Source organism: Giraffa tippelskirchi, chromosome 6 (assembly GCF_054371585.1).
Source record: "Giraffa tippelskirchi isolate mGirTip1 chromosome 6, T2T-mGirTip1v1.2.pri, whole genome shotgun sequence".
NCBI classification, from domain to species: Eukaryota; Metazoa; Chordata; class Mammalia; order Artiodactyla; family Giraffidae; genus Giraffa; species Giraffa tippelskirchi.
The window spans coordinates 82,185,011-82,203,431 of NC_137280.1; the positions used below are offsets into that span (position 1 = coordinate 82,185,011).

The 18,421-nt window shown below is 42.6% G+C and overlaps 1 long non-coding RNA gene across 1 annotated transcript; it reads left to right on the plus strand.

Moving 5' to 3' along the window:
• Positions 1-4,793: 4,793 nt before the first annotated feature.
• On the plus strand, positions 4,794-13,435 carry LOC145509299 (uncharacterized). The gene is made up of 2 exons (XR_014055992.1): positions 4,794-10,070; positions 10,641-13,435. It is a non-coding gene; the product is annotated as an uncharacterized LOC145509299 (long non-coding RNA).
• The last annotated feature ends 4,986 nt before the right edge of the window (positions 13,436-18,421 follow it).

Sequence of the window (18,421 nt, forward strand, 5' to 3'; positions counted from 1 at the left end):
CTAGGATGATTGGGTCAGACAAAAGGTCAACTCCAGGACTCCTGTGAAGGACAGCTGGTCTGGCACATTAGTATTAGAGGTCAAGTTCAGGATGCCCAAGACTATAGATAGGTTGTTGACATGGCAGCCTGACACAAAAGACCAAGTCTGGGGCACCCTGGGAAGGGCTGGCCAACCCAGCAACCTGGTGGCCAAAGCTAAGTTTGGGGTGCCCAGGATGAACAGCTCTTCAAACCAGAAGACTAACACCCAAATCCAAGTCTGGGAGGCCTGGGGAAAACAAGTGGTAGACACAGCAGCTCAGTGCCCAAGGCCAAGTCTAGAACACTTAGGACAAAGAGCTGGATGATCCAGGACCCAAGATCAAGTCTGAGAGGCCCAAGACATACAGAAGATCAACTAAAATCTGGCACTAGAGGCCAAATCCAGGACACTGGTTGACCAACAGTACAATGTCCAAGGGTAAGTTCAGGAAACCTGAGATACCAGTGATAGCTTGACCTGGCAGGTCAGTGCCCAAGGCAAAGTCTGGCACCCTGCAAGACACTTGGGACATTCAAGATGAATAACAAGTCAACCCAGCAGCCCAGTGCTTGATGTCAAGTCTGGGATTCCTAGGATTGTCAGCTGGTTTACTTGACAGTCTAGTACACTAGGCCAAGTCTGAGTACTAGACACGGGATACCTGGGATTCATATGTAGTTGATCCAGAAACTTGACACTTGAGGCCAAATCCAGGATGCCCAACAAGACAGCTAGTTACTTGGCAGAGTGGTACCTCAGACCAATTTTGGGATACCTGGGTCAGAGAAGGTGGGCCTGCCAGCCTGGCACCAGAGGTCATTCTGGAAAGTCTGAAATGGACACTTGATTCACCTGGAAGCTTGGAACTCAAGGCCAAGCTCAGGACACCTGGGATGAATAATTGGACAGTTCAGTAGCCTGGTGCCAAGTTCCTGAATGAACAGCTAGTTGACTTGGCTACCACCCCCCAAGGTCAAGCCTGGCTCTTCTAGGATGAATATTTGGTCACCCCAGCACCCAAGGCAAATTCTGGGATGTCTGAAAAGGACAGCTGATTGACTCTGCAACCTGGACCCTTAAGACTAAATCTGGGACATCTGGAATGCCTGAAATAAACAACTTGTTGGTCAGGCAGTCTGGCAACCAAAGCCAACTCTGGGCCATCCCAAACAGACAGCTGGTCAACCCAGAAGCTCAGTGCTTGAGGCATAGTCCAGAAAACCTTGGACTGACAGTTGGTTGACCCAGCATTGCAACCATGGAGATCAAATCAGGGACCTTTGTAATAGACAGCTAGTCAACATAGTAGGTCAACACCCTAAGCCAAGGCTTGTTGTTGCTCAGTTGCCCAGTTAAGTCAAACTATTCATGACTCCATGGACTGCAGCACTCCCTGTCCCTCACCATCTCCTAGTTTGCCCAAGTTCATGTCCATGACATCAGTGATGCCATCCAACCATCACATCCTCTGATGCCCTCTTCTTCTTCCTTCAATCTTTCCCAGCATCAGAGTCTTTTCCAATAAGATGGCTGTTCACATCAGGTGACCAAAATATTGGCCAAGGCTGGGACCTTACAAATAAACAGCAGGTTGACTTGGCAGCTCAGTGTTTGAGGCCAGCGATGCATGGACATCACTACGTTGGACAGATGTTCAACCCACAAGCTTGATGCTAAAGGCCATGTCAAGGATGCCTGAGATGAACAGTTGGTCACCCCAGCACCCTGGCATTCAAGACCAAGACTGGGAAACCCTGGACAGACAGCTGTTTGACCCAGCAGGCCATGTCTGGGGTGCCACAAATTAACAGCTTGTAGACCCAGAGGCCTGATGTATGAGGCTAAGTCTGTGACACCTTGGGTCAGATAGTTGGATGATGTGGCAGACCAATGCTAGAGGCCAAGTTTGGGATCCCTGGAGGGACAGTTGGTCAACCTGACAGCCAGTGCCAGAGGCCAAGTCATCTAGGGATAGACAGTTGGTTGACCTGCCAGATAGATGCCAAATGCCACGTTTGGGAACCCCCAGATGGACAGCTGGTTGACCTGGCAGCCCAGTGAGCAACCAAATCCAGGATCCTCTGAACAGATAGCTTGTTGACCCACTCTTCATGGCCAAGTCTGAGACAACCAAGATGCCTAGGACACAGTTAGTTGACACAGCAACCTGACACTGGAAAACAGATATAAAAAGGCTGGAATGTTTGGGATGAACAGCCGATGGATTCAGTAACTCAGTGCTGGTAGCCAATTCTTGGATGCCTTGGAGAGTAAGCTAGTCAACTCAATACTCTTGCCACCCAAAGCCAAGTCTAGGATGCCAGAGATTGACAGCTGGCGAACCCTAAGACCTGGTGGACAATGCCAAGTTTCATAATACCCCAAGACTAATAAGTGGTCAACCTGAAATCCCAGCAACCAAGGCCAAGTCTGGGAAATTGGGACACCCTAGACTAATATCAGGTTGACCCAGAAGCCCAACTCCAAAGGTTAAGTCTAGGAGCTCTGGGATGGACAGTTGGTCAACCTGGAAGCCTGATGCCTGAAGCCAAGTCAGAAATGCCATAGGATGCACAGCTGGTTGCAGCAGCTTGACACTGGAGGCCAAGTTGTCACAGATGGTTGACTTTGGAGGCCCAGTTGCATGGGCTGGACAGCCAGCCAACCTGGCAGCATGATACTGGAAACCAAGTCCAGGTCCCAGCACCCCAGTGGACAAGATCATATCTGGGGTGCTTGGAACAGAAGCTTCTCAACCCAACATCCAGGCACCCAAGACCAAGTCTAAGAAACCCAAAAAGCCTGGGATGGACAATTGATCAATTTAGCAGCTCAATACCCAAGGCCACTTTGGGGTCAGAAAGGACAGACAGCTTGTCAACCAAGTAGTCTGGCACCCAAGACCAACTTCAGAACACTCACAATACCCAGTGTGAACAGCTGGTCTGGTAGCCTAATACTGGAGACCATGACAAGGATACCCCAGAAGAATGGTGGGTTTATTATAGGGAAGAGCCAATTTTGACACCATGTTGGATCCGTTTCTTTTTCTTTAATGTTTGCTTCCCATTGCTTTTGTTCACTACAAGGATACTGTCCGTGTACATAACTGCCTCAGGGAACCCTGCCCCTCTGCCTGAATGTTAAACCAGAATGCCTTCGTTTAGGACCCTGTCCACGTGTGGATGGCTCCAGAAGGGAAGAAATTAACACATCCCCTGCCCAAACCTGGCCATTCCAGGAGATATTTAAAGATTAATGGTCTTTTTACATGTGTATTGTCATATGTGAAACAGAGCACCATTCCATGTTCGATGCATGTGACAAGGGCTCAGGGCCGGGGCAATGGGATGATCCAGAAGGATGGGATGGGGAGGGAGGTGGGTGGGGGGTCCGGGAAGGGGAACACATGTAAACCCATGGCTGATTCATGTCAATGTATGGCAAAAACTATTACAATATTGTAAAGTAATTAGCCCCCAACTAAAATAAATAAATTTATTAAAAAAAAAAAAACTAAAAAAAAAAAAAAGATTAATGGTCTTTTTACTTTATTTCCTCACCTCCCCCCTTTTCTGTTCTATAAAAGAGCCTGGCCTCCAGACCCTGATAAGATGGTTATTTTGAAACATTAGTCTGTCATCTTTTCAGTCTGTCAGCTTTCTGAATAAAGTCATGTTCCTTGCCTCAACACTATGTCTCTCACATTTATTGGCCTACTGTTGGTGAGCACAGCAAGCTTGGCTTCAGTAACAATAGCAGGCGCTATCCATGACCAGTTCTAAATTCATCGGTCCATCTTTCACTGCAGCTACAGCTGTGATAGTTTCTACCTATCTTATGGTCTTTCCACTTCAAACATCTGCTGCATCTTTTAGTTTTCCTAATTTAGGACTCTTTATGAACCCCCAAGACCTAACCAAACTACAACTGCTGTACTGCAGGAGAGTTAATGCCCAAGGGACAACCATCACCCAACAGGTGCTGTGCTGTGCTTATTCACTAAGTCATGTCTGACTCTTTGTGACCCCATGGACTGTAGCAAGCAATGGGTAGGAGTAGACAAATAGTTTCCCTTCACTGAGGGGACAATTCTGAGGTGTATTCCACATGTTAGAGGGTCCCCAGTAGCACTTAGCCCATAGTGACTACAGAAGTAAATAACAAAATAGTATATGCTTCATTGCCTTCATGCTTTCTCAGTCTCAATCTCCCTGTTCCCTCAGTCTTGTCTCCTTGTATAGTGTTCTGCTTTTGAGGGGAAAAAAGGAAGATGATTCTAGTAAAAAATTAGAAATTACTGAAGCAAACCCATCGTTGAGAGAATAAATAGAACTATAAATAGGGCCTTGGAAAGGATAACAAATTTGATTAATTTATAGGAAACAAGGCCAAAGAAAAAGAGAGCAACTAATCAATAAAGGAAATCAGAAAGGAAAACCATTAAATCATTAAACCATTAAGTCCTTAAAATCGGAGAAGGCAATGGCAACCCACTCCAGTACTCTTGCCTGGAAAATCCCATGGACAGAGGAGCCTGGTAGGCTGCAGTCCATGGGGTCGCGAAGAGTCGGACACGACTGGGCGACTTCACTTTCACTTTTCACTTTCATGCATTGGAGAAGGAAATGGCAACCCACTCCAGTGTTCTTGCCTGGAGAATCCCAGGGATGAGGGAGCCTGGTGGGCTGCCGTCTATGGGGTCGCACAGAGTCGGACACGACTGCAGCGACTTAGCAGCAGCAGCAGCAGCAGCAGCAGCAGGAGTCCTTAAAAAATGATGGCTATAAACAACTTACTAAAATTGTGAAAATTATTATAAATGGGCAAGTTATTTTAAAAATTTATCAAAGTTGTTACCAAAAAAATGAATTTTTTCCATCATGGCATCCAATCCCATCATGTCATGGCAAATAAAAGGAGAAATAATGGAAACAGTGACAGACTTTATTTTCTAGGGCTCCTAAATCACTGCAGATGCTGACTACAGCCATCAAATTAAAAGAAGCTTGCTCCTTGGAAGAAAAGCTATGACCAACATAGTCTAGTTTAGTCTAAGTAGCTAAGTCATGTCCGACTCTTGCAACCCCATGGACTGTAGCTCACCAGGCTCCTCTGTCCATGGGATTTTTCCAGGCAAGAATACTGGAGTGGGTTGCCATTTCCATCTCCAGGGGATTTTCCTGATCCAGGGATCAAACCCAGGTCTCCTGCATTGCAGGCCAATTCTTTACCAACTGAGCTACAAAGGAAGCCCAACAGCAGCTCCACCTAGACAGCATATTAAAAACCAGAGACATTACTTTGCTGACAAAGGTCCGTCTGGTCAAAGCTATCATTTTTCTAGTAGTCATGTAAGGATGTGAGAGCTGGACCATAAAGAAAGCTGAGTGCCGAAGAATTGATGCTTTTGAACTGGGGTGTTGGAGAAGACTCTTGAAAGTCCCTTGGACTGCAAGGAGATCCAACCAGTCAATCCTAAAGGAAATCAATCCTGAATATTCATTGGAAGGACTGATGCTGAAGCTGAAACTCCAATACTTTGGCCACCTGATGTGAAGAACTGACTCATTGGAAAAGACCCTGATCCTAGGGAAGATTGAAGGCAGGAGTAGAAGGGGACAACAGAGGATGAGATGCCTGGATGGCATCACTGACTCAATGGACATGAGTTTGAGCAAGCTCCAGGAGTTGGTGATGGACAGGGAATCCTGGTGTGCTGCAGTCCATGGCTTCACAAAGAGTCAGACACAACTGAGCAACTAAACTGAACTGACTGAATAATGAATTTTTAAAAATTCCTTAATTTAAAATTTTACTGTAAAGAAAACCCCAGGTCTAGAGAGCTTTAACAGTAAACTAAACACAAGGAAAAAATATAAATCTGACCAACAAAAATTTTTCTAGGAATGGAAAAAGAGGGCATATCCCAATTAATTTTATGATTACAAAATTTGGGTATCAAAATCCTATCAAGACAATGTGACAAAGGAAAAATATAGACCAATTTTATTCATGAACACAGATACAACAATCCTAATAAAATTATTGGCAAAAGTTTGGCCAACATGGCAAAGTAGGAAGAGCCTAAGCTCAACTCCTCCCGTAGGCACACCAAAATTACAAGTCATTACCAAGCAACTATTGAAGATAAAGATTGAAATTTAGCAGAAAAGATTTTCTACAACTGAATGTGTAACAAAGGAATCACAACAATACAGGCAAGAGGGGAGGAGTACAGCCAGAGATTCAAAATTCCAGCTCTGCGTTCACCAGACAACTTTTACTGTGTTTGTTTCCCCCTCAGCTTTTCTTCTGGTACTCAGTGGATGTGTTTATGACTATTCTGACCTCTGCCCCTCTGTGAAAACACTTACTTTCCCAAGTCTGTGTGGTCAGCTCAGGGAGGGGCTTTATTGTCCTTAGAAAGGGTGTGGCAGAGACCTCAGACCTCCCACCCACATAGGGGTAATTCACTAAATGGCCTAGAGCTCTCCTTTGCAGCCATTCTTGACTGGATTGGTCTCTTTTACATTAAGCATTTGTCATTGGCATTGTCTTGCCATGGAAGAACTGTCCCAACCAATTCAACAAAGGTTGAGCTAGTACTAACCTCAGGACACTATGGGTCTAGGCCCTACAAACCAGAAGTCCAGCACCAGCTCTGAGATTCCAGGTTCCTGCAGACAAAGAGCCCAGAACCCAACTCTTCCCATCAGTAGGCCAGCACCAGCCCCAGGACCCAGTTTCACCCACTGGTGAGTTGGCACCAGCCCCAGAATCCCTAACCACTGGGACTTCCCTGGTGGAGTGGTTAAGAGCCTGTGCTTCCACTGCAAGGGACACAGGTTTGATCTCTGGTCAGGGAATTAAGATCCTGCATGCTATGAAGTGTGGCCAAAAGTTTAAAAAAAGAAATTCCTAAGCCACTAACCCTGTTAGCCAGCAGGTGAAAACAAGCCCAAGGCTACTGCAATCCACAGCTTACCATGTCAGGACACAGACAAACCTCTAGCAGGGCAGCACCAACCTTGGTATTCCTGTGCCCTGCTCCTGCTCACCAGCAGGCTGACAAGAGGCCTGGAAACCCCTAAGCCCTGGATCTACCCACACAGCAGGCCATCAACAGCTCCAAAACACCTTGGACCCCTCAAACAGTAGCGCAGAATCCAGCCCCACCCAACCAGTCAGCTAAGACCAGCTTTGAGACCCCCAGGAACCTGAAGCCAATGACTCTAGGACCTAGCTCTACCCACCAATGAGCTGGCACTAGCCTGGGGACCCACTGGGCCCTGGGTTTAGTCCACAAGCAGGCCAATACCATCTCCTAGATACCTTAGACCTCTCATCCAGCCAATATTGGATAGACCTCCGCTCACCAGTGGATCAGCACTAGCTTTAAGGCACCCAGAAGCCACAGCCAACTGTGTCAGGAACTGGCCTCACCCACCAGCAAGCCAATGCTAGATACAGGAATCCATCCCTAACTACCATTCCAGAACCCAGCTCTGTCCACCAGTGGGTCAGCCCTAGCCCTGGAATTCCCTGGGGTTCCACACCCACCTGCTTCATGACCCGACCCCACCAACCAGTGGCAAGCAACCTCCACACAAGGCAAGTCCTGGCAACCAATTGGAGCAGAGGCCAATCACACCTACCAGAGAACCCACATAATCTGCCCACCACAATAGAAGGACTCATGCAGCCCTCATAGGGGGCACCCCTAGAGCATTAGCTGTATTGATAGGAGAGTGAGCTGTTTGCATGCACAAGACATCTCCTACAATAGGCCACTTCCCTGTGGTTGGGAAATGTATCAACCTACCAAACATACAGAAATAAACCGCAAATTAGGGGAAAAGGTGACGGAGGTGTGCTCTGTGCTAAGTTTTATTGGTCATGTTCAAGTCTTTGTGACCCTATGGACAATAGCCTGCTAGGCTACTCTGTATGGGATTCTCCAGGCAAGAATTCTATGTCCGTTGCCACGTCTACCTCCAGGGGATCTTCCTGACCCAGGGATAGAACCCACCTCTCTATATCTCCTGCATTGGCAGGTGGGTTCTTTACCCCTAGTGGCACCACTAACAAGATAAAAGCCAGTAATGATTGTAAACATGATCAAAGAACTCAAGAGAAGAATGGATAAACACGGAAGTTAAAAAGACATGGAAGATACAAAAAGATTCAAGTAGAGCTGAAAAAATACAATAACTGAAGTTATCAACAGGAGAACAGGCAATACAGAGGAATAGATGAGTAAGCTTGGAGACAGGGTAATGGAAATCACTGAAACTGAACAGAGAAAATAAAAAAGAAATGAGGACAGTTTAAAGAGACCTCTAAGACAACATCAAACATACTAACATTCACATGATAAAGGTCCTAGAAGGAGAAGAGAGAAAGTGAAGGGGGTAAAGAGCATATTTCAAGACATAATAGCTGAAAACTTCTGTAACCTGGGAAAGGAAACAGATATCTGGTCCAGGAGATACAGAAAATCCAAAGCAGGATCATCTCAAAGAGGACCACACCAAGACACACTGTAATTAAAATGGCAAAATATTAAATAAAAAGAGAATATTAAAAGCAACAAGGGAAAAAGAAACAAGTCACATACAAGGGAACTCCCATAAAGCTGTCAGCTGATTTCTGAGAAGAAATTCTGCAGGCCAAAAAGAAGAGGCACAATATAATTAAAATGATGAAAGGGGGAAACTTAAGAATGCTCTACCTGTCAAGGCTCTCATTCAGATTTAAAGAGAAGCCAAATGTTTTACACACAAAAGCTTAAAGAAAGCACCACCAAACCAGCTTTAAAAAATGTTAAAGAAATTCCTCTGAGTGAAAAAGAAAGGGCACAACTAGAAACATGAAAATTATGAAAGGAAAAAGACCATTGGTAAAGGTAAACGTAATAAACCAATCACTTAAAATGCTAGTAGGGAGGTTAACTTCTTTGGTATTATTGTCCTCCAGTTTGTGGATTGCCCACCCAGCAGCTCTATGGTAGGGCTATAACCTCTATGGTAGGGCTAATGGTGACCACGTCCAACAGGACTTAGCCTTTGACTATGTAGATCACATCAAACTGTGGAAAATTCTTTAAAGAGATAGGAATACCAGACTACCTTACCTGCCTCCTGAGAAACCTGTTTGCAGGTCAAGAAGCAACAGTTAGAACTGGAAATGGAACAACAGATTGGTTCAAAATTGGAAAAGGAGTATGTCAAGGATGTATATTGTCACCCTGCTTATTTAATTTCTATTTAGAGTACATCATCCGAGATGCCAGGTTGGATGAAGCTCAAGCTGGGATCAAGATTGCAAGGAGAAATATCAACAACTTCACATATGCAGATGACACCACCCTAATGGCAGAAAGATAAGAGGAATTAAAGAGCCTCTTGATGAAGATAAGAGAGGAGAGTGAAAAAGCTGGCTTAAAACTCAACATTCAAAAAGCTAAGATCATGGCATCTGGTCCCATGACTTTATGGCAAATAGATGGGGAAACAATGGAAACAGCGAGAGTCTTTATTTTCTTGGGCTCCAAAATCACTGCAGATGCTGACTGCAGCCATGAAATTAAAAAGACGCTCCTTGGAAGGAAACTTATGACAAACCTAGACAGCATATTAAAAACAGGGACATTACTTTGCCGACAAAGGTCCATCCAGTCAAAGCTGTGGGTTTTCCAGTAGAAATGTATGGATGTGAGAGTTGGACCATAAAGAAGGCTGAGTGCTTAATAATTGATGGTTTCGAAGTGTGGTGCTGGAGAAGACTCTTGAGAGTCTCTTGGACTGCAAGGAAATCAAAACAGTCAACTTTAAAGGAAATCAACCCTGAATATTCATTGGGAGCACTGGTGCTGAAGCTCCAATAAATACTTTGGTCACCTGATGTGAAGAACTGACTCATTGGAAAAGACCCTGATCCTGGGAAAGATTGAAGGCAGGAGGAGAAGGGAATGAGAGAGGATGATATGGTTGGATGGCATCACCAACTCAATGGATATGAGTTTGAGCAAACTCCAGGAGATAGTGAAGGACAGAGAAGGCTGGTGTGCTGCATGCAGTCCATGGGGTCACGCAAAGAGTTGGACAGGGCTGAGTGACTGAACAACTAATTACTTTCACTAATATTTTGTAGTTTTCATTTTAAAAGTCATTGGAGTTTAGTCCTCCTTGGCTAAATTTATTTCTAATTAGTTTATCATTTTTTATCATATTATAAATGAGTATTTTAAAATTCTATTTGTTTGGCTGTACTGGGTCTTTGTTTTAGCATATGGGATCTAGTTCCCAGACCACGGATAAAACCTGGGCCTCCTGCATTGGGAGCATGGAGTCTTAGCCACTGGACTATCAGGAAAGTCCATAAATTGGTTTCTAATTTTATTTGTGGATTGTTCATTGTTAGTGTATTGAAGAAGGCAATGGCACCCCACTCCAGTACTCTTGCCTGGAAAATCCCATGGACAGAGGGGCCTGGTAGGCTGCAGCCCATGGAGTCGCTAAGAGTCGGACACGACTGAGCGACTTCACTTTCACTTTTCCCTTTCATGCACTGGAGAAGGAAATGGCAACCCACTCCAGTATTCTTGCCTGGAGAATCCCAGGGACGGCGGATCCTGGTGGGCTGCCGTCTATGGGGTCGCACAAAGTCGGACACGACTGAAGCGACTTAGCAGCATTGTTAGTGTATAGAAATTCAACTGATTTTTGCATGCTTTTGTGCACTGCAACACTGCTTAACTTTTAAAGTTAGTTCTAACAGTTCTGGTGGAATCATTAGGGTTTTTCTACGTTTAAGATAGTCTCATCTGTGAACAAAGAAAAGTTTACTTCTTGCTTTCCAATTTAGGGATCTTTATTTCTTTTTCTTACCTAATTGCTCTGGCTAGGAATTTTAGTACTATGTTGAATAGACGTGGCAAAAGTGGGCATTCTCATCTTGTTTCTAGTCACAGGAGAAAAACTCTCAGTCTCCCACCATTGAGCATATTATCTCTGGGGTTTTCATTTACAGTCTTTATTTCATCACAGGAGTTTTCTTCTATTTCTACTTTGTTCACTATTTGTTTTTCATTTCTTTCTTTCTTTCTTTCTTTTTTTACCATGAATGGTATTGAATTTTGTTAAATGTTTTATCTCTATCAATTGTGATGATCATGTGGAATTTTAACCTTGTTCTATTAATGTAGTGTAGTACAGTGAATGATTTTCATATAACAAATCATCCTGGCAAATTAGTCCCACTCAGTCATGGTCTAATCCACTTAATATGCTGCTGAATTTTGTCTACTACTATTTTATTGAGGTTATGCATCTATTCTCATAAGGGATATTGGCTTATAACTTTCTTTTCTTATAGTGTCTTTGTCTAGCTTTGGTATCAGGGAGATGCTGTCTTTATAAAATGAGCTTGGAAGTATTCCTCCTTTTCATTTGTTAAGAGTTTGAGAAGGATTGGTGTTAATTCCTTTTTATTACTAGTAGTATTCACCAGTGAGTCCATTTGGTCCAAGGCTTTTCTTTGTTGGGGATTTTTGATTACCAATTCAATATCCTTCTTAGTTACAGGTCTCTTCAGATTTTTTATTCTTATATGATTCAGTCTTGGTAGTTGTATCTTTCTAAGGATTGGTTCATTTCACTAAGTTATCCAACTTAATGGTGAACAATTATTCATAGTACTTTCTTATAATCCTTTTTATTTCAGTAAAGTCAGTAGTAATGGCCCCACTCTCATTTCTGATTTTAATAATTTGTGTCTTCTTTTTCTATATAATCAATCTAGCTAAAGGTTTGTCAATTTTGTTGATCTTTTCAAAAAATCAACTTTTGGCTGCATTTATTTTCTCTATTGTTTTTCTATTCTCTTTCATTTATCTCCAGTCTGTGCATGCTCAGTTGCTTCAGTCATGTCCAATTCTTTGGACCCTATGGACTATAGCCCACCAGGCTCCTCTGTCCATGGGATTCTCCAGGAAAGAATACTGGTGTGAGTTGCCATGCTCTCCTCCAGGGTATCTTCCCAACCCTGGGATCAAACCTCCATCTCTTATGTCTTCTGCATTGGTAGGCAGATTATTTACCACTAGTGCTATCTGTGTTAACCGTGGATTTATTGTTCTGCTTTCATTAAGGGGCTTCCCAGATGGCTCGGATGGTAAAGAATCTGCCTGCAATGCAGGTTTCATTCCTACATTGGGAAAAATCACTTGGAGGAGGAAACGGTAACCCACTCACTCCAGTATTCTTGCCTGAAAAATCCCATGCACAGAGGAGCTTTCCTTAAAAGGAAAAGTTAGTTTGTTGATTTGTGACCTTTATATTCCCATTCTTTTCTTTTTGAATATAACCATTTGTAGCTATCAATTTCTCTGATCATCTAGCATTTCTTGTAGAGCAAGTCTGGTTGTGATGAACTATGTCACCTTTTGTTTATCTTGGAATGTCTTGATTTTTCCAATTTTGAAGGACTGTTTTGCAGCATATAGAAATCTCAATAGGCAGGGTTTTTTTGTTTTGTTTTTTTTTAAGTTTTTCTTTCAGCACTTTAAATATCTCATCCCTGCCTTCTGGCCTCCAAGATTTCTAGCTTATGATCTTATTGACAATCTCTCTTGTTTGACACATCTCTTCACTCTTGCTGCTTTCAAGATTCTGACATGCAGTAATTATAATGTATGTTGATTTGGGTCAACTTGTGTTTGTTCTACTTGGAGTTTCCTGAGTTTCATGGATTTGCAAATTCATGTCTTTCACTGAATTGGGGATATTTTCAGCCATTATTTCTTCAAATAATCTCTCTGTCTCTTTCTTGTCCTTCTAAGACTCCCATAATGCATATACTGGTCCACTTCCTAAATCCTTCAGGTTCTGTCCACTTCATTCTTTTCCCTTCTTGCACCTCAGATTCAATTTCAAGTGTCCCATCTTCACGTTTACTAATACTTTCTTCTGCCTGCTGAAGTATGGTGTTAAAACCGTCTAGAGAATTTTTCAATTCAGTTATTTTCAAAACCCCAAATCACTGCTATATGTAAAATGGATAACCAAAAAGGAACTATTGTTTTACAAAATAAAGTTGTTAAAAATCTGAGGATGGGGAATTCTCTGGGGGTCCAGAGGTTAAGACTCCATGATTTCACTTCTGAGGGCCTGAGTTTGATCCTTGGTTGGGAAACTAAGATCCCAAAAACCACATGGCAGGGCTAAAAAAACAAAACAAAACAAAAAACTGAGGACATTTCATAACTTTGTATGGTGACAGATGGTAACTAGACTTACTGTGGTGATCATTTTGCAGTGTACAGCAAATATTAAATCATCATATTGTATATCTGAGACTAATATAATGTTATACATCAATTATATGACTCAAAAAATGAAAAAATAAATTAAAATTAGATTTATTTAAAATATATTAAAATGAAAAATAAAATTTAAAATAATGTAATTTCTATTTGATATTCTATTTGAATTATATCATTTTCCTTATGTCCTTTAATTTTCACCCATGTTTTCCATTAGCATATTTAAGACAGTTTTTTTTTTTTTAAGGGCAATGAATATTTTATTCCAAAAGTACAAATGTTATGAAGATCCAGTGTATTCCTAAGTGAAAAGTGAAAGTCGTTCTATCATATCATAACCCCATGGATCGCAGCCCGCCAGGCTCCTCTGTCCATGGAATTCTCCAGGCAAGAATACTGGAGTGGGTAGCCATTACTTTCTCCAGGAAACTTCACAACCCAGGGATGGAATCCAGATCTCCCGTTTTGCACATGGATTCTTTACTGTCTGAATCACCAGGGAAGCCCAAGAATACTGGAGTGGGTTGCCATTTCTTTCTTCAGGGGATCTTCCTGACCTAGGGATCGAACCTGTGTCTCTTGCATTTTAAAAGCCTTTGTCTGATGTCTGTTTCTTCTAGATTGGTTTCTTCAGTCTTATTCTGCTCAGGATATTCTAACAAAAGTCCATAGACTGAGTGGCTTAAACAAAAAACATATATTTCTCATATTTGTGGAGGCTAGAAAGTCCAAGGTCAAGGTGCCAGCAGATTCAGTTACTGATGAGGGCCCTCCTTGTGATTTGCAGGCAGTTACCTTCTTACTGCATTTTCATACGGTGAAGAGAGACCTCTGAGCTCCCTTTTTTTTCTTATAAAGACACTAATTTATGAACTCATATACACCTCATTATTGCCCAAATGCTCCATCACCTTCACATTGAGCATTAGTGCTTCAACACATACATTTGGGGGGTGGGGTGGCACACAACATTCACTCTGATAACACTGCCAGTTTATTTTTTTCTTTTGGAAAGTCCATGTTTTCCTATTCCTTTATATCCCTTGTGATTTTATGTTGTTAACTGAAAATTGGGAATTTGTAAAAACAGTCACCTGGATATATGGTTTTCAGTTCTACATGAAAAGAGCTTGGGAGTCACCCCTGCATCCTAACAACAAGTAAAAAGCTGAACAGACATAAAAATCAACAGTTCTGCTAGAGTGTTGAAGAAAGGTAAGAATACAGGGCAACCAGATTGAGAGACCAACAGGCAATTACAGAAAATAATTTATTGGAGCAGAGACTCACTGGTGGAAACTTCTGCAGGAACCAATACTGGGGTAGGAAAACCACAACTGTAATTGACATCAGAGGCTCAGTAGAGATAGTTTAAAACTCCAGGGAGACCCAATTATAAAAGAGATGCCAAAATTTTGTGAGATTTATCTCAAGAGCTCCACAAAGTTCCCTCAATAAATACTGGAGGAAATCTTTTCATGCTTCCAAGGAGGGTGGTGGGAAAGATCCATTCCGAAATATACCAGAGCAATCATTCTTCTAAACAAGGTCTGCCCTTAGTGGAAAATAGTCAACCAGAGACTAAAAGGATCTGGAGGAAGGGATATACCTAACTCTTCTCAGACCTAGTCTTCCAGGTTGGAGAAAGAAAATACCCAATTCTAGCAAACCCTAGCCATCCTGTCCCACATAAATAGTGAAAGAAAAAGATTGAACACTACTTGTGAAGTTTACAGACAAAAGGCATAGGCTTACTGAGACTGACACCTAATTATAGGATTACAGAATACTTCTCCTTCACCCACAATTCACCCCACATTATATAGGCCCTATACAGCCTTTTACAGTACATACATAATTTCTGGCTATCAACTTTAAAATATGAGGCATGCCAAAAGGCAAAAAAACAATTTGAAGAGTGAGAAAAAGCATCAGAACCAGATGTGTCAGGGATGTTGGAAATATAAAACCAGGTATTTAAAACAACTTTGATTAATAATATTGCTGCACTGCACCCTGCAGGCCTGCAAGTCTTGCAGCTGCCCAGCCTTGAGACAGAAGAAACAGCCTGGAAACATTGACAGAGACATCAGCATTTTACATAATAGGAAATCATATAAGTCTGAAGCAAAAAGTCCTGGAGCAAAACCTCACTGTATACAGCAGATAGCAGCAATCTTTACTAGTGGAAGAGAAGGAGGCTACAATTTTTAGGTGGAACTGCGTCAAGTGGGTTCATCAGTTACCAAGGAAAGCAGCATTTGGGCAGGGGACAAGCATGTAGACAGTTACAGATTAAGCCCTATAATTAAGAGGATTGAATAGTCATGTGAGTGAAGCAGGTACTGGTCAAACAAGGAATTAGAGAGAGCAAGAGAACAGACATCTTGAATGATTTGACCATACACTCACTCCACCCCTATAAACCCTGCACGACTCTTACTATCTTGGTCTCCTCTGCCATATCTCTGGAACCAGGTATGTAGAGAAGCACTGCAACCAAGTGTCATGGATGCAATATAACAATAGCACCCAAACAGTATCAAGACTAAGTTACTTGGTATGATAAAAATTGTGATTCATTAAGAAGTGGGCAAATTTTGAGCCAGGTGCTTGGCATGCAAGACCGGAGGAAGGGAATTCTCCAGTTTTCCCCACATGGTCACATTAACCAGATCAATTTTCTACGGCATCTCACTGCAGATCCAGTAATCAGACTCATTAAAAAGTGAGGTCACCACTGTCACCGAGTCTGCAAACAGGTACCCTCCGTTCAAGTTAGGGATGAAATGTAAGAGATTTAAGACATCTCTTATGGTAGTTAAAAGCCATAGGGCCCCACATGCTAGTGGATGGCCACTTCAGGATTACCCCCTGCAACATTTATGGTGAAAAATATCTCACCTGTAGAGGAACAAAGAATACACCCAACATATTTTCAGAAACCATGCAAGCAAAAAGAGAGAGGAGTGAAATATTTAGAGTGTTAAGAACAAACCCACCAACCTAGAATTCTGTGCCCTGAAAACTATCCTTAAGAAGTGAAAAAGAAATAGAAGTTCTGGTTCAAGATGGGAGAGTAGAAGATGCACTCATCTCCTCCTGTGAGAGCACCAAAACTGCAACTAGCTGTTGACCATGGACAGGAGGATGCTGGACCCACCAAAAAAGATGTTGCCCATCCAAAGATGAAGAAACCACAGTGAGATGGTTGGAGGGGTGCAATCATGATAAAATCAAATCCTATACCTGCCAGATGGGTGACCCACAAACTAGAAAACAATAATACCAAAGAAGTTCTCCCAGTGTTGTTAAGGTTCTGAACCCTGTGCCAGGCTTCCCAGCGTGGGGTTCTGACAAAGGGAGCGGGAATCCCAAGGGAATATGACTTTGAAGGCCAGCAGGACTTGATTATAGGAATGCCATATGACTGGGGGAGGTAGAGACTCCAGTCTTGGAGGACACAAGAAAATCTTGCATCCACTAAGATGCAGGGTAAAGGAACAGTGACCCCACAGGAGACTGAACAAAACTACCTGCTAGTATTGGAGGGCCTCCTGTGGAGGCACAGCTCAACAGTGGAGATGGATGCACTGGTAGCAGCAGTCCTGAAAGAGGCTGCTTGGTGTAAGTGCTCTTGGAGGTTGCCACTAACCCTACCATATAACCCATAGACCCCAGGGCTGGGCGACCTCAGGCCAAAAACAAGGAGGGAGTGCAAACCTACCCATCAGCAGATAACTGGATTAAAGCTTTACTGAGCAAGGCTCTACCCACCAGAACAATACTTATTTTTTTTTTCATATGATGCAATGTTGGGCTTCCCTGGTGGCTCAGATGGTAAAGCGACTGCCTACAATGTGGGAGATCTGGGTTCAATCCCCGGGTTGGGAAGATCCTCTGGAGAAGGAAATGGCAACCCACTCCAGTACTCTTGCCTGGAAAATCCCATGGATGGAGGAGCGTGGTAGCTTACAGTCCGTGGGGTCGCAAAGAGTCGGACACAACTGAGCGACTTCACTATATTTTAATGTTGAGGTCTATTTTTGTAAAAGCAAAAAAAAGGAAAATATTAATGTAAGAATTTAAAAAAGTAAGCATGTTTATGACTTTAGCACTTTTGGTCAACTAGTAGCTGAATGTTGTTGCTTTTCAGTCACTAAGTTGTGTCCAACTCTTTGCAACTCCATGGACTGCAGCAGGCCCAGGCTCCCCTGTCTTTTATTGTCTCCTGGAGTATTTTCAGTTCTTGATTTTTAGATTTAAATTGGTAGCTGTATATAGTTAAATCATCTAAGAAAGCTGTGTGTCAAAGAATTGATGCTTTCTAATTGTGGTGCTGGAGGAGACTCTTGAGAGTCCCTTGGACTGCATGGAGATCAAACCAGTCAATCCTAAAGGGAATCAATCCTGAATATTCATTCATTGAAAGGACTGATGCTGAAGCTGAAATTCCAATACTTTGGCCACCTGATGCAAAGAGCCAACTTACTGGAAAAGACTCTGACGCTGGGAAAGATTGAAGGTAAAAGAAGAAGGGGGCGACAGAGGATGAGATGGTTAAATAAAATCACTGACTCAATGGACATGAATCTGAGCAAAGACTTATTTTTAACACCCTGTCCCTCCCATCAAGAAGCTTACAGAAGCCTCTTAGCTTCATTCACCAGTGGGCAGACAGAAGCAAGGAGAACCACAATCCTACAGCAGCTAGAACAAAAAACCACATTACAGTAATCAGGATGGAAAAGCAGAGAGTTATATCTCAGATGAAGGGCCAACACAAAATCCCAGAAAAACAACTAAATGAAGTGGAGATAGGCAATCTTTCAGAAAAAGAATTCAGAATAGTGATAGTGAAGATGACCCAGGATCTTAGAAACAGAATGGAGGAGATGCAAGAAATGTTTACTAAAGACCTAGAAGAACCAAAGAACAAACAAACTAAGATGAACAATACAGTAGAAGGGATCAATAGAATAACTGAGTCAGAAGAATGGAAAAGTGACCTGGAGGACAGAATGGAGGAAATCACTGTCACAGAACAGAATATAGAAAAAAGAATGAAAA